The sequence below is a fragment of the Procambarus clarkii genome, chromosome 77 (assembly GCF_040958095.1).
Source record: "Procambarus clarkii isolate CNS0578487 chromosome 77, FALCON_Pclarkii_2.0, whole genome shotgun sequence".
In the NCBI taxonomy this organism is placed as follows: Eukaryota; Metazoa; Arthropoda; class Malacostraca; order Decapoda; family Cambaridae; genus Procambarus; species Procambarus clarkii.
In genome coordinates this window covers 19,351,167-19,366,252 of record NC_091226.1, presented here as the reverse complement: position 1 = coordinate 19,366,252, position 15,086 = coordinate 19,351,167, and the positions used below count along the sequence as shown (strand labels likewise).

General features: G+C 40.6%; 1 long non-coding RNA gene across 2 annotated transcripts in view; it reads right to left on the bottom strand.

The window, feature by feature from the left end:
- Window positions 1-14,186, bottom strand: part of LOC123752765 (uncharacterized) — a 169,342-nt gene extending 155,156 nt beyond the window's left edge. For both annotated transcript variants that reach the window (XR_011224927.1, XR_011224928.1), the window contains exons 1-2: window positions 13,791-14,186; window positions 13,596-13,643 (exon numbers count right to left, since the gene is read on the bottom strand). This is a non-coding gene — a long non-coding RNA (uncharacterized lncRNA). The remainder of the gene's footprint in view (window positions 1-13,595; window positions 13,644-13,790) is intronic.
- Between the last annotated feature and the right edge of the window lie 900 nt (window positions 14,187-15,086).

The window sequence follows — 15,086 nt, the reverse complement described above, 5'->3', positions numbered from 1 at the left end:
TCAGTAGTTTCAAAGCGTTATATGACAAAGAGTGCTGGGAAGACGGGACACCACGAGCGTAGCTCTCATCCTGTAACTACACTTAGGTAATTACACACAGACACACACACACACACACACACAAGGGTTTTACCAGTAGGTTTATAAGACTGTAGACCTTCCACCGCCAGGCTTGGATAGTCGTGGGTACTTGACTATTAAAAATAGCAACACATCTATTGGCCATTCAATATAAGGAACATAATCCATAATGCTGCCAGGAGAGGGCTCGACTAAGTATCTCTTCTGGATTTAACCAAATGTAAAGAGTCAATAACACAGAGCACAGAGCACAGAGTAGGAGGCCTGGTCGACGACCGGGCCGCGGGGACGCTAAGCCCCGGAAGCACCTCAAGGTAAGGTAACACTGAACACCGGTCATTACAATGTTATGGAATGTGCTAAACAGCAGAATATAGAGAACTATTACTAATGTTTAGGCAGTCACTAATCCTATATTTAAGTGACAACACAACACCCTTAGCCTATCATAACCTGCAAAATAATATTTTTTCTATTCAGCGGAACGCTAAGATTCCTCTATTGAAATAATTATGCTAACAAATATACTCTGTATTTGTAAATAGTATTATGTATTTTGTATAGAGAGATAAATAACATAGCATGGTATTAGATGTATGGAGATTAAGCTAAAAAAAAAAAAAAGGCTTAATATTATAACTATAAGAAGACGATAATTGCTCAATTAACATATAAATTGTTATGATATTAACTACAGCTTGCCATAAAGGTTGTAAGGTTCAATATATATAAATGTAATAATTTCCCCTGTAAATTAATGTAAATATAATCTCCATTTTTTGTAAATCATTTAAAGAAAAATAAGTATAACATTCAGGGGTTTTAAAGATCATGTTCTATGATATTGAAACACTTGTTCAATGAGAATTATAATGTAGTATTGCCTTGTAAAACTTATGTATATAGGATTTATATTATATTTTCTTAAATAAAGATAAAAAAAATTGAGTTAGAAAAATCAAATATTGAAGCCTAAGCAAGTCTGTATTAAGTGAATAACTGTAAACCTAACATGTCTCAATCATTGTATGAGGTTTTCACTCGAGACAACAGTTTCTTATAACTGGATAGCAATAAATGTGTTAAAACTAGCTTAATCCACATATTGTGTAATTATATTTTCACAAACATTTTTTTATATTCAGAAGTTTCAGCAGTTTATTACTAGTTAGGTAATAAGCTCTTTCCACGAGAACATTACCAAAAAACACATTATTGCTATAATAAAGCATATTAAAAGAATTTGAAGTAATAGCTTTTTAACTTCATATTCGAACCACAAAAACACATAACCTGAAAGTCTATTTGCAGCAGAGATTGAAAAAAAAAACACTTTTTTCGTAGTTTAAAAGTTTGTTGAACGAAGACTTTTTATTGCATATTACTTTATGAACGTCTACCTCCCAATTATCGGAATATTATAGTTCAACAAATTTAATGTTCAAAATTTAACCTAACAAATCCACAAGGGCTGTGACGAGGATTCGAACCTACGTCTGAGAGCATCCCAGACGCTGCCTTAATCGACTGAGCTACGACATGGTAAAAGAATTGCAACCAGAAATTCTACGAAATTTACTTGGATCCTGCAGCCTCTCCGAGACACAAACCAGGGTTTTACACATTCATTCATTTGATGCATCAGGCTATTGTGATTTATGTATGTAATAAAAAGACGACAACGTTTCGGTCCGTCCTGGACCATTGACAATCGACTTGAGAATGGTCCAGGACGGACCGAAACGTCGTCGTCCCTTCACCTTCTAGTGTGTGGTCTGGTCAACATTTTTCAGCCACGTTATTGTGACTCCTCGTCTACATCTAGGCGAGTACTGGAGCACAGTGCACCTGGGGTTCTCACAACTACTGTCGCAAGCCGCCTGTCTTCCTACAAGCGCCAAGCCATCATTAGTTACCCGTGACAGTTAGGTTGTGGGTGGAGGTCATCTGTGCTGGCCTCTCCGTCTGTTGCAAAATAACTTCCTTTCTCTCAAAACACACAAGTACACACACACACCAACCAGTCAGACACCAACCTATCCTCTCGAATTTTTAGGCCAAATCCTCAAAATATAATGCACTTTAAATCAAAATATTGCCGGAACAACCGTGGACATTTTCAAGAGGAAACTAGATTTATTCCTCCAAGGAGTGCCGGACCAACCGGGCTGTGGTGGGTATGTGGGCCTGCGGGCCGCTCCAAGCAACAGCCTGGTGGACCAAACTCTCACAAGTCGAGCCAGGCCTCGGGCCTGGTTTGGGGAGTAAAACAACTCCCAGAACCCCATCAACCAGGTATAGCTGGTCGTAGACTGTTACGTTTCCTATGCATGGGTCGCTCGGTTAGGTTAGGGTGTTTTAAGACACCATATTTTCACCGTTATGGTAATTCGTGAGGAGTTTCTGTACGGACTCGAAACATTGGGAAGTGTATTTGTATCCCGGACATGATAGGAGGTCTGGAAATCAGAGTCCAAGATTGCCAGGATAGCGAGCTATGCTCTTAAAAATTATTTGCCTCATTCAAGAATTAGTTTTTCTCTACGACCATTACGCGATCCACAATTAGGATTCATTAATCATTTACGTCTCTGCTTACGAAACCTGTACATCTTTCCTCGACCATGGCCGCTTAGTCTGCATTTATTACACCCTTTACGAGCTTGGAAACGCTTCCAGGTCGTTCGTTACCGAACGACCTTCCTAAGTCGTTACCCAAGATTATTGTTATAAGTAACCTCGTAACACTTCAGTCCATAAACTGTTTAGTAAATACAAACTAAGTCGCCATGATTGAAGAAAGATCTACTGGTTTCGTAAGGGAGCACGCAAGTGCTTTATGAATCATGTTGTTGTTATAGATTCAGCTACTCGGAACAAGTTGCAAGTAGCACGGGCTATGGTGAGCCCGTATTATGAATCAAGTACGTTTATTGAGACAATAAAATACATCCCAAAGGGATAGAGTAGCTTAAGCTGCTTCTATCCCTTTCTTTATGAATCCTAACCCTCTAATCCCTCTGGCTTTTGAGCGAGGCGCCATATTTCCTATTCCGAGGCAAGATTTGTATACGATTATGTAGCTAAGGGGAGTAGAAATAGCCTAAGTTACTCTATCCCTTTTACAATTCTTAGTGAACAAGTGTTTCATTAGTACAGAACACTTTAAAAAAACCCTGAATGTTATACTTATTTTCCTTTAAACGATTTACAAAAATTGGAGAATAATTTTTACAATAAACGATTTACAAAAATTGGAGAATAAATTTACATTAAAATACAGGGGAAATTATTACATTTATATATATTTTATATAATTCTCAGTAAACAAATTTTCCATATCCTCACCGAGCATGAGCCGTAAACCCCAAATGTTATACTTGATCCTTAATCTATAACATATACGAGGTTGCATCAACAAGTTTTTCCAAGTAGAAAAGACATAGGAATATGAAAGCCTAGGATCCCGCTGAAGCAGGAAATTATTGATGTTTGAACATTCAAGTGACATTATTGATCAAAGTTGAGGATATTTGTAACTATCAAACGTCGCTAACTTTGAGGATAATGATGTATATTTAAACAACTTTGACATAAGTTCGAAAACATTATTTTTGGATGTTTTTTTCAGCGGTTATTGACATTGGTAGTTTGCAGTGAAATGACCGAGTAAGGAGGCGCGAGCGATCAGTTAATATTGATGCTGTGCTGCTGCTTTTTTAACGTGTGTAAGCACTCAGACACGAGCGGTGATGACCTTCAGTTTAACGTGGTTCTCCTGTTGCATTATTCAGGTTTATGTGGGATCTGATGGCTTGTCCGGGGTAGAATCAACGGATCCCCCTTCCCACATTCCCCTATCGCCCTCTTTTCCCAAAAAACACACTACCACACGCTACCCTACTGCCACACCCTACCCTAGTGCCACACCCTACCCTACTACCAAACCCTACCCTAGTGCCACACCCTACCCTACTACCAAACCCTACCACCACACCCTACCCTACTACCAAACCCTACCCTACTACCACACCCTACCCTAGTGCCACACCCTACCCCACTACCAAACCCTACCACCACACCCTACCCTACTACCACACGCTACCCTACTACCAAACCCTACCCTAGTGCCACACCCTACCCTACTACCAAACCCTACCACCACACCCTACCCTACTACCAAACCCTACCCTACTACCACACCCTACCCTAGTGCCACACCCTACCCCACTACCAAACCCTACCACCACACCCTACCCTACTACCACACGCTACCCTACTGCCACACCCTACCCTAGTGCCACACCCTACCCTACTACCAAACCCTACCACCACACCCTACCCTACTACCACACCCTACCCTAGTGCCACACCCTACCCTAGTGCCACACCCTACCCTAGTGCCACACCCAACCCCACTACCAAACCCTACCCACTGCCAACTCTAATTTTACAATTTTCCCTCAATAACAACAATGACAGCTGAACGTAATCCAAAAATTACATGAAATATTCGAAGATGGAAGGAATATCCATTTTGGTTCATCATTAGAACACATAAATTAACTTTAATGCGCAAATATACGAAATAAATCTACGATATGTTAAGTTCAAGGTCGGAATTCTTCGCCCCATTGAGATTCCAAAGAATGAACTACCTACTCAATAAATCTTGCAGAAACGGATTAACATAATTGAGTATAATAGATTATTATTTATGTAGATTAAGATGTATGTTTAGCAGTCGACATATTGGAACCCATTTGCGTGAATGATTTCTTACAGTTTATGTATGATTTGTGTTTGGAAAACATTTTAGGGCATTGGTGATTTTGAAGGGAGTATCTGTAGGTTAGTGGTGTGATGATACGTATTTGTTTAGATGTATCGCCCAGATGAGATACACCCGGCTGTGTGTCATGTTAATGGTGGTTAGCAAGGAAGACTTATAGACTCGGTGTCCAGTGTGGGAGACACATGTAGCCTATGGTGTTATTGTTGGTGTTTGCGTGTGCGCACGCAAACACACACACACACACGCACAGAACACGTACACACACACACGGCACACGTACACACACACACACACGCTTACACACACACACACGCTTACACACACACACAGAACACGTACACACACACACACACACACACACACACACACACACACACACACACACACACACACACACACACACACACACACACACACACACACACACACACGGCACACACTAGCAAGAAGCCAATGTGAAAGAACATTTCACACCTTTTTCTAATATACGTAATTCTCCGTTTTGCAAGGTATTGCAAAATCTCAAACGTCAGTAGAGGAAGACTATGCAGATTTATTTAATAAACGAGGACTCCGGTAAACAGCCTCTTAGTTCCACAAAGATATCAACAGAATGTAAAATGTCATATCAGGAGAAAGCGGTAAGGCAGTATGACTATGATTTGGAAGGGATATGATAACAAAGAGCTAGGCTTGAACACAACAAAAGATGGCGTGTCAACTACTCGAACCATCGGGCATCGCTGTTACCAACTAGTACAAATGACTGGGAAGATTGTCGTATCAGTTATGATTTTATTTATTTATATATACGAGAAATCTTACATTCTCGTAAAGCCAGCCACTAGCACGCATAGGGAAAAACGTTTATCAAACTGATCTACGAAAATTTTAGTATTTTGTCTGGACGAATCGCACATAGGTAATTTTTCCTTGATATATTTCTAATAAACGCCTCGCAAAGTAACGGCAATTATCGATTAATGATCCTTAATGCACCAAATGAGGGTTACTTCTCTAATTACCCTTTGTCTCAACTTCAAATAATGATTCACATAATTACCATATGCCTCTAATATTGATTACTGTATATCTTGTGTTGTGCAAAGATAAACTTACCTAACCTAACCATCCTAGGCCTAATATACGATATCTGAGGCCTAATGTAGTACGTATATGTGCTATACTAGGCCTAGGAATATTTAAGTTTGTTTTTTAGCATAATTTTTTTTTTAAGTATTCCTTACTAGTCAGTATACTACTATCTAAAAACTAATTATGCACGAATTCGTGACTATTGACGATCGTCACAATAGGTACCATCTTAACAGGAGGATGAGTTGTTTGTAATTACAAGTATGAGACGCTCTGTTCAACTGCGGGCTCACCATAGCCCGTGCTACTTGGAACTTTTTGTTCCAGGTAGCGAATCTTAAACAACAACAGCAGCTCTGTTCAATTTACTCAAGTTGTTATTCTAAAGACATTCTAGACAAAGTAATGAACATATAGAAGGTATTTTACTGAACGAGTAATAAGAGAAAATGAAAATTATTTCAAGGAACAAGTTAATTTATCAATAAAAAAAACTGTTCTTTGTGGAGCTCAATCAAATATTACTTAACTTTAGCCTTCCTTAAAGGTTATGTCCAAAACTTTCAGATAAAATACTCCATTAAAACACATCTGAAAAGCGGGTGCGGGACATTTATATTAAATACAAGACGTTTTGAAAATAAACAAACAGATTTCTAGTCATGATAAACAAGACTTAAGGTTAAAGAACCTCAAAATATGAAATAATTAAATTCACAACAATACAACCTTCACTGCATAAATAGATCGCTTAAGCAAACATCACAATTTAATACACGGACCAAAATATTCATGGCAACAAACTGGTACCTCTGCTTAGCCCCATATTAACAATGTAAAATCATATTATACACTTCACGAAGACTAAAACAATAAACGAATAATGATTCAATAACTCTGTACAAAAACTTAGTTCCCGAACATGTATGTGAAAATACACACACATGTGTCAGAGTGGTTGACAAATGGAATGCATTAGGCAGTGATGTGGTGGAGGCTGACTCCATACACAGTTTCAAGTGTAGATATGATAGAGCCCTATAGGCTCAGGAATCTGTACACCAGTTGATTGACGGTTGAGAGGCGGGACCAAAGAGCCAGAGCTCAACCCCCGCAAACTTGGAGCAATGAACTGGGACTAGAGGCAAGGGCGTTTTGGCTAGGCTGCCTGCTTAAACAACAAATTTGTTGTGTCACTTTGTTGTGGCCTTGCCTTTACACAACAGCGTACATGTGACACTAGCACTGAAACCTTGACAGAAACTCTACTGCCTCTTTGGTGATGGTCAACTCTATGAAACGAAGAAATAGGTGAATATATTTTTGGTGTTGACATGTGACTTAGATCACTAAACTACGACACAGACGCCAATGTTATCCTATATTGCTGTTACTCGCTGAGAGAGAGAATGTCTAGGTAGTCTAGGACGGGACGTCTGCAGGACGGGCTATTCATGCCCGTGCCACCTCTTGGGTGGCTTAATCTTTACCAATCATCAGCCTCTGCAGCTCCAGCACCGCTCCTGTGCCAGGTAAGTCCACTACGGGCTCACCATAGTTCGTGCTACTTGCCCCGCTCCTGTGCCAGGTAAGTTACGGGGTCACCATAGCCCGTGCTACTTGCCCCGCTCCTGTGCCAGGTAAGTTACGGCCTCACCATAGCTCGTGCTACTTGCCCCGTTCCTGTGCCAGGTAAGTTACGGCCTCACCATAGCCCGTGCTACTTGCCCCGTTCCTGTGCCAGGTAAGTTACGGCCTCACCATAGCCCGTGCTACTTGCCCCGTTCCTGTGCCAGGTAAGTTACGGCCTCACCATAGCCCGTGCTACTTGCCCCGCTCCTGTGCCAGGTAAGTTACGGGCTCACCATAGCCCGTGCTACTTGCCCCGCTCCTGTGCCAGGTAAGTTACGGCCTCACCATAGCCCGTGCTACTTGCCCCGCTCCTGTGCCAGGTAAGTTACGGCCTCACCATAGCCCGTGCTACTTGCCCCGCTCCTGTGCCAGGTAAGTTACGGGCTCACCATAGCCCGTGCTACTTGCCCCGCTCCTGTGCAAGGTAAGTTACGGGCTCACCATAGCCCGTGCTACTTGCCCCGCTCCTGTGCCAGGTAAGTTACGGCCTCACCATAGCCCGTGCTACTTGGAACATGTTCCGAGTAGCTGAATCTATAACAACAAAAAGAACTCTGCAGCTCTAATCAGTTCATTGTTCACTAGGCTATACTATGTCGTTTGGGGAGGTAGGAAGAGACAGGCCTGGGGAATAGAGATTGAAACGGCCGGAAAGTGAGCCAGAGTAGGAAGCAGCGACAGCCACAGTAGGGAGGGAGGATACAGCCATAGTCGTAGGAGACACACGGACTGGAAAAGTCAAAATGGGAAGAGAATGGGAGGTATAGGAGAAAAAGATAGTAAATAGAGGTGTTGGGGGAGCGGGGGATGGATAATCTGGAAACATCGGAAGGGATGAGTGATATAGTGCGCGTAAGCTGGTAATATAAGAAAAAATAGAGGTAATATAAGAAAAAAGTCCACTACGGGATCACCATAGCCCGTGCTACTTGGAAATATTTTGTTCCAAGGAGCGAATCTTAAACAACAACAACAATAGAGGGAATAAGGTGAATTTGGGGATGAGGAAAAAATTAAAATAGAAATGCCAAACAGAAGACTGACGTAGCAGAGATAAAATGACAGGATGAGAGACAGAGAGAGACAGAGAGACATAGGCAAGACTTAAACAGAATTAATCAGAAAAAACCGGTCTTCAACCGGAGATCCGCTATAAAGCCGGAGATTCATCAGCCAGCCTGTCAGCTACGTACATGTGTAATGCACGTGTGGAACACCTGTACAACAGGCGCACACCTGTCGTTGGTGCACGCGAGCAAGCTACGTATATTGCCTCGTTCATGCGCATTTTAAAACACCTATTTGTGTATATCACGATGTTTATTAAACATTTTAATTTTGAATATTTTGCCATTAATTCAATTTAAATTACCTCGTGACCTGCTGCATTTTTGGTTTTAGCATAAGATTTTTTTCCGGATTCGATAACCTTGGAAAAACGCCTCACTCTTCCCCGAAAATAAGGAAGGTTATGTAGAGAAGTATAAACTATCGAAGAATTGTAATGTATAATTGCCTTGTAACACTTTTGTATATGTAATTTATATTGTATTTTTTTTAAATAAAGATAAACAAAAAATAAAGCTACAATAAAAATATAAAATCTAGGATAGGCAAAGAGCAAGGCCTTTTGTAAAATAAAGAGGAATCCAAAATACATTTTCTATTCAAAATCCTAAAAAAAAAACTACATCTAGTATTGGGCCCCTGCATGAGAAAGATAGAACTTTCACAGCTCACAACAAAGAGATAGTGAAGTACTGAGGATACATGACGATTCTGTTTCCAGTAAACTCCTAAATATACTTTAAATTGATAACCCGAACGAATTCTTAATGAATATGATCAACAATGTTGTTGTGGGGACAACATCTACTCATATCACATGTCGCCTTAACCCCATTGTACTTTGAAGTAGCCATAGACAGTATGCCTATGCACTCTGCACCAGGCCCCGATTCCCGGAATTCCATAGTAATCAAGTACTGTATAGCAAAAATTGAGTATCGTAGGCCCTTTTAGCATATTTTGGAGACGTAGCCTACTAGTATTATTCCCAACATACTTAAAACAGCGGATATAGCACCACTCCACAAAGGAAAGAAAAGCCGAGGCAATATATTACAGATCTCAATATATCTCATAATATATCTCATATCTCATAATAGCAATATATCTCATAATACATAGCACCTGATAACACAATTATAATACTCTGAAAGAGTGCTAAGAAGTAAGACCACAAAACACATGGAATCAGTGTTCATAAAACTGAACACTGGTTCGAACAGGGCGTTCCTGCTTCTCAATTGCTAGACCACTATGACATTTCCTTAGATGCTAGGGAAGACAAGCAAAACGCTGATGTAATATACACAGATTTCTTAAAAACCTTCGACAAATGTAACCATGGTGTTATTGCACACAAAATGCGTTCAAAAGGAATTACTGGAAAAACAGTAAGATAACGATTCAATTTCATATCCACTTCTTAACTGACGAGTAATATAGGTGAACCTTCGTGTTAAATTGATTGCTCACAAAAACAACGTGAGCTATTGTATCGTCATAGTCATGAGACCCTCCCTACAAATGATAGGTTGATGATGTTGGGCATTAAGGACAACAATAGGTGTTATCAATGTACTGAAATTGAGAATAATATGCATATATTTTATTTCTATAAGCAGAAAGTTGTTCTTGTAAACTGGATTACGGACACTTAAAGCTTTATGTGGACCAAGTATTAGAGCATTTATTGATGTTTTTAATGTTTCATGTTGACATAAAATGCAAGAAAATTAAGAATACAATAATTATGTTACTTTCTGATTACATTTTTTGTGTGTGGATAGGCAGGCAGGAGGGTTACTCAGTAGACAAAATACTGAAGTTCTTGCGAGGCAGGATCAGGTATAATATTTGGGGTTTACGGCTCATTTTCTGTGATATGAAAAATTGGTTTACTGAGAATTATATAAACTATATATAAAAGCAAGATTATCCCTTGTATCATCCACTGTGAAAAGCTCAGCCCCCAGGTCTCTGTACTCGCTCCAGTACTTTTTCTCATCCTCATATCGGATATAGACAAGGACACAAACTATAGTACCACCTCATCCTTTGCAGATGACACTAGGATTTTTATGAGAGTAGGCAACATAGAGGACAGAGCAACCTCCAAACTGATGTAAATCAAGTCTTTCAGTGGGCCACAGAAAACGGTAAAAAATGCAAGCCTCATAAAACGCAGTGAAATCACACTATAGATCGTAAAAGCAACAAAAGGTTTGGATGTAATCATCTCGGAAGATCTTACTTTTTAAAGGACACGATAAAGTAGCTGTCAAAACCGCAATAAAAATGATAGGTTGAATAACAAGAACCTTTCAACAAGAGATGCCATGGAATGATGCTACCTTTCAACACACTGGTTCCCTCTAGGGTGCAATATTGTTACACACTAAGAACCCTATTTTTTTTTATCTTTATTTAAAAAAATACAATATAAGTTACATAAACATAAGTGTTACAAGGCAATTATACATTACAATTCTTAGTGAACAAGTGTTTCAGTAGTACAGAACAAGATCTTTTAGAAAACACTGAATGTTATACTTATTGAAGAATAAACTTACATTAAAATACAGGGGAAAATATTACATTTACATATATTTTATATAAGCCTCACATCACTATTCAAAGCTGGAGAAATTGCTAACCTGGAGAGCGTGCAAAGATCCTTTACTGCTAGAATTCAGCCAGCAAAACATCTAAATTATTGGGACCGATTGCAATCTTTAAACCTGAATTCTCTACAGCGCGCAAGCGAGATAATAATTTACAAATGGAAAATATTAGAGGAACTGATTCCAAATATGTACACGGAAATATCACACGAGGCCAAGAGGCATGGCAGGATGTGCAAAATAGCCCCACTGAAAAGCAAAGGTGCAACAGGTACGCTGAGAGAACTATCAACATCAAGGGCCCAATACTTTCTAACACTCCTACACATACGGGGCATAATTGCCCGACCTTTCATAGTGTTTAAAGGTTACCTCCAATGTATACCTGATCAATCAGACGTCATACATACGTCTGGCTCGTAATTCATACGTCAGGCAACGAGCAAATGCGTCAAACAACCTGGATGATCAGACCGCCAAAAACGATGACCAGGCCTCGTGGTTGGAGTTTGGGGGAATATTTTGACTATTTAAGGTTAGGCTTGGTAGCGTGTGGCCTGAACACATGTCCTGTTTCCTTATCTATATCAATATTTTCTATTTATAAACATAACTACCGGACGACCAATCGAACAGACGTACAAGTCCACCACTGCAGCTGTATATAACCCCAAAATTATACACTTTACTGATCTCACCTCTATTATCTATTTACGAATTTTCTATCAAATGAAAAAAGGGCGAAGAAGCAGTAAATCGATATTAAAAACACTTACAACCAATCTAGTAACGCCAAAATTTACATTAAAAAGTTACAAAGCATACTACTGGAACACTACAAATCCATCACAAATTGATCTATTCTTCACCCGCCTAAAAGTTAATGACATTCATCAGGGGGGAGTTAATTTTTTGAATGTTGCTTATTAACTAATATGATCACTCAAGACGCAAGTAAGTGATCAGAGAGAAGATTGATGAAGAGAGATGATAGAGTGAGTGAATATAATGGCAGATCTAAGCCCAGCGAGAAACGCTGACAGTAATGATTCTGTGATACTGGGATTTACCACACCAGGGCGTTAGGCTGTGTGGCCTAGGGTCGTTTGTCATGGGATCTAAACATTCCCGCCAGCGCATGTTTTGTTCCCGACCTGAGCTGTGGATTGGCCCTGAGGCCCTGCGACCTGCCTTCTGACCTTGTGTCACCCCTTACCCTAAGGCCTGCAGCCTGCCTTCTGACCCTGTATCACCTCTGACCCCTCTGCCTTCTCCGCCCTACTTCCTCCCCACACAGCCCTGCCTTCTGACCCTGTGTCACCCCTTACTCCTGCCTTCCCCGCCCTATTTCCTCCCACACAGCCCTGCCTTCTGACCCTGTGTCACCCCTTACTCCTGCCTTCTCCGCCCTACTTCCTCCCCAGCCTTCTGACCCTGTGTCACCCCTTACCTCTCTGCCTTCTCCGCCCTACTTCCTCCCCACACAGCCCTGCCTTCTGACCCTGTGTCACCCCTTACCTCTCTGCCTTCTCCGCCCTACTTCCTCCCCACACAGCCCTGCCTTCTGACCCTGTGTCACCCCTTACTCCTGCCTTCTCCGCCCTACTTCCTCCCCACACAGCCCTGCCTTCCCCGCCCTATTTCCCCCCTTCCCCCAGTCCCTCTCTTCCGAAACTTCTATCCAAGACTGCGCACCACCATTTATAACCAGGCGAACAACGTGACAATAGCACAATTGCTGGAATGGTCGGCGTCTTGTGGAACAATCTTAAGGAGTGATCAAATGACGCCGTCGTCGTCAACCTGAGACAAGAGTTATGACCATTTTCATGTCCACAACATTTCCCGGGAAATAAATTGCTCATTTTTCCGAATATCTCGGTACTGAATAATACGATGTTGACAGTATTAAGAACACCGAACATCACTTTAATTTCTGATTTCATGAATTCCTAAAGTTTTTTTAGCAAATTAGCATAAACATTTAATCGTTACAGGCACTATTTACTTATCTATCGTTTGTTATCTATCAGTGAGTGCGGGGTATCGAGGTCTATAGCGAATTATGCCCCGCCTAATAGCCTCGTTGACTTATAGCCTAACTATTCTGACGTTCAAACTTGTCGTGGTATCTATCCTTAAAATTGTAGATAGACTTCCACGACTTTTTTCAGTGGATTCAACTTATTGACTACCAGTGATAGATGAAACAAGAAAGTGGCCTAAAGAGTATAATTTTCCCATAAATAATTCACTAATTATGAAAATAGATTGGCCTATATTATATACGGATAGATACTCACCGATAAAGACGGGGTGAGAAGCACATGCTTTAGAAATCTCAAACCATCCTGCAAAAACAGAATCTTATATATAGCGACAGATGTATATAGACAAAATAGCGACTATATCACATACTGACAAGACAATTTTCTCCCCATTAAAAATTTTAAGAGACAAGTGTTTGGAAAAAATAAACAAAGGCAAAATGATCTAACCTCTCCAAGGCGTAATATAGTATCCATATAGGCCTTCCATTAGGTCCGGGGACACAGACGACAGGCTGTGCTGTAGAGGACGACTACCACTCAACGTGGCATAGACTTGAGCATTGCATAGACAATGCACTTGAGCATTGCATAGACACCGTACTTAACAGCCCCGCTCCTGTGCCAGGTAAGTCCACTACGGGCTCACCATAGCCCGTGCTACTAGAAACTTGTTCCGAGTAGCTGAATCTATAACAACAACAACCGCACTTAAGCATTGCATAGACACCGTACTTAAGCATTACATAGACACTACCATAAAGTACAACAAAGACACTGTCTCCACTTCACGATTTAACACAGCTCCAGTCACTCTTTAACACAGCTCCAGTCACTCTCACTCGTTCTGTGGTACTGACAGTTTGCCTGTCCACTCCCCCCCCCCCAACCCCCACCATACCCTCCCCCATACCCCATATCAACACCCACGTCCCTATACCCCCAACCACCCACCCCCCGATCGAAACAGTTGGGTGTCTGGGTCGTGGAAAGAGATCTGTGACTTATTTATCAAAAACTGTAGCACCTAATATCCTTGCTGTTCCCAGTGACTTAATTGTATCCATGGTTGTAATTAGTGGAGAATACGATGCGGCTAACGCGAGAATATTGGTATAGTTGCGTACTAATAATTTTGCCTATAATATACATAATTATTATTCTTGCCTGAAACGCTGTGTGTATTAGTGGCTTTAGGCATTGTATGTACTAGCTCTTATCTAGACATCCAACATTATATTTGTAACTCATCTTGTATGTATGTACTTTTACCTGAATAAACATTTGATTTTGATTGATTTGAAAGCCGCTGTTGTCATATGCTGTGACGCCATTTCCAGGTTGACAAAATCTATTTTAAAACATTTTAAGTATTTTTAAGAAGATACTGTATATCTATTTCAAAATACAAATGTCCAGGGAAGTCCTGGGTATTTTGTAAGCAAATAGGATACAAATATCCTAGAAAGTCCTGGGTATTTTGAACAAATCCACAAGGGCGGTGACGAGGATTCGAACCTACGTTCGAGATCATCCTAGACGCTGCCTTAATTAATTGAGCTACGACATGGTCAAAAAGAACTGAAACCGACGTTCTACTGAACTTACTGGATCCTGCAGCCTCTCCGAGACACAAACCAGGGTTTTACACAACCCTCATTGATGCATTATTGTGATTTCTGTATGTACTGGGTATTTAGTAAGCAATTAGGAGTATAGGAAATAAAGAGAAAATGCGGTATAATA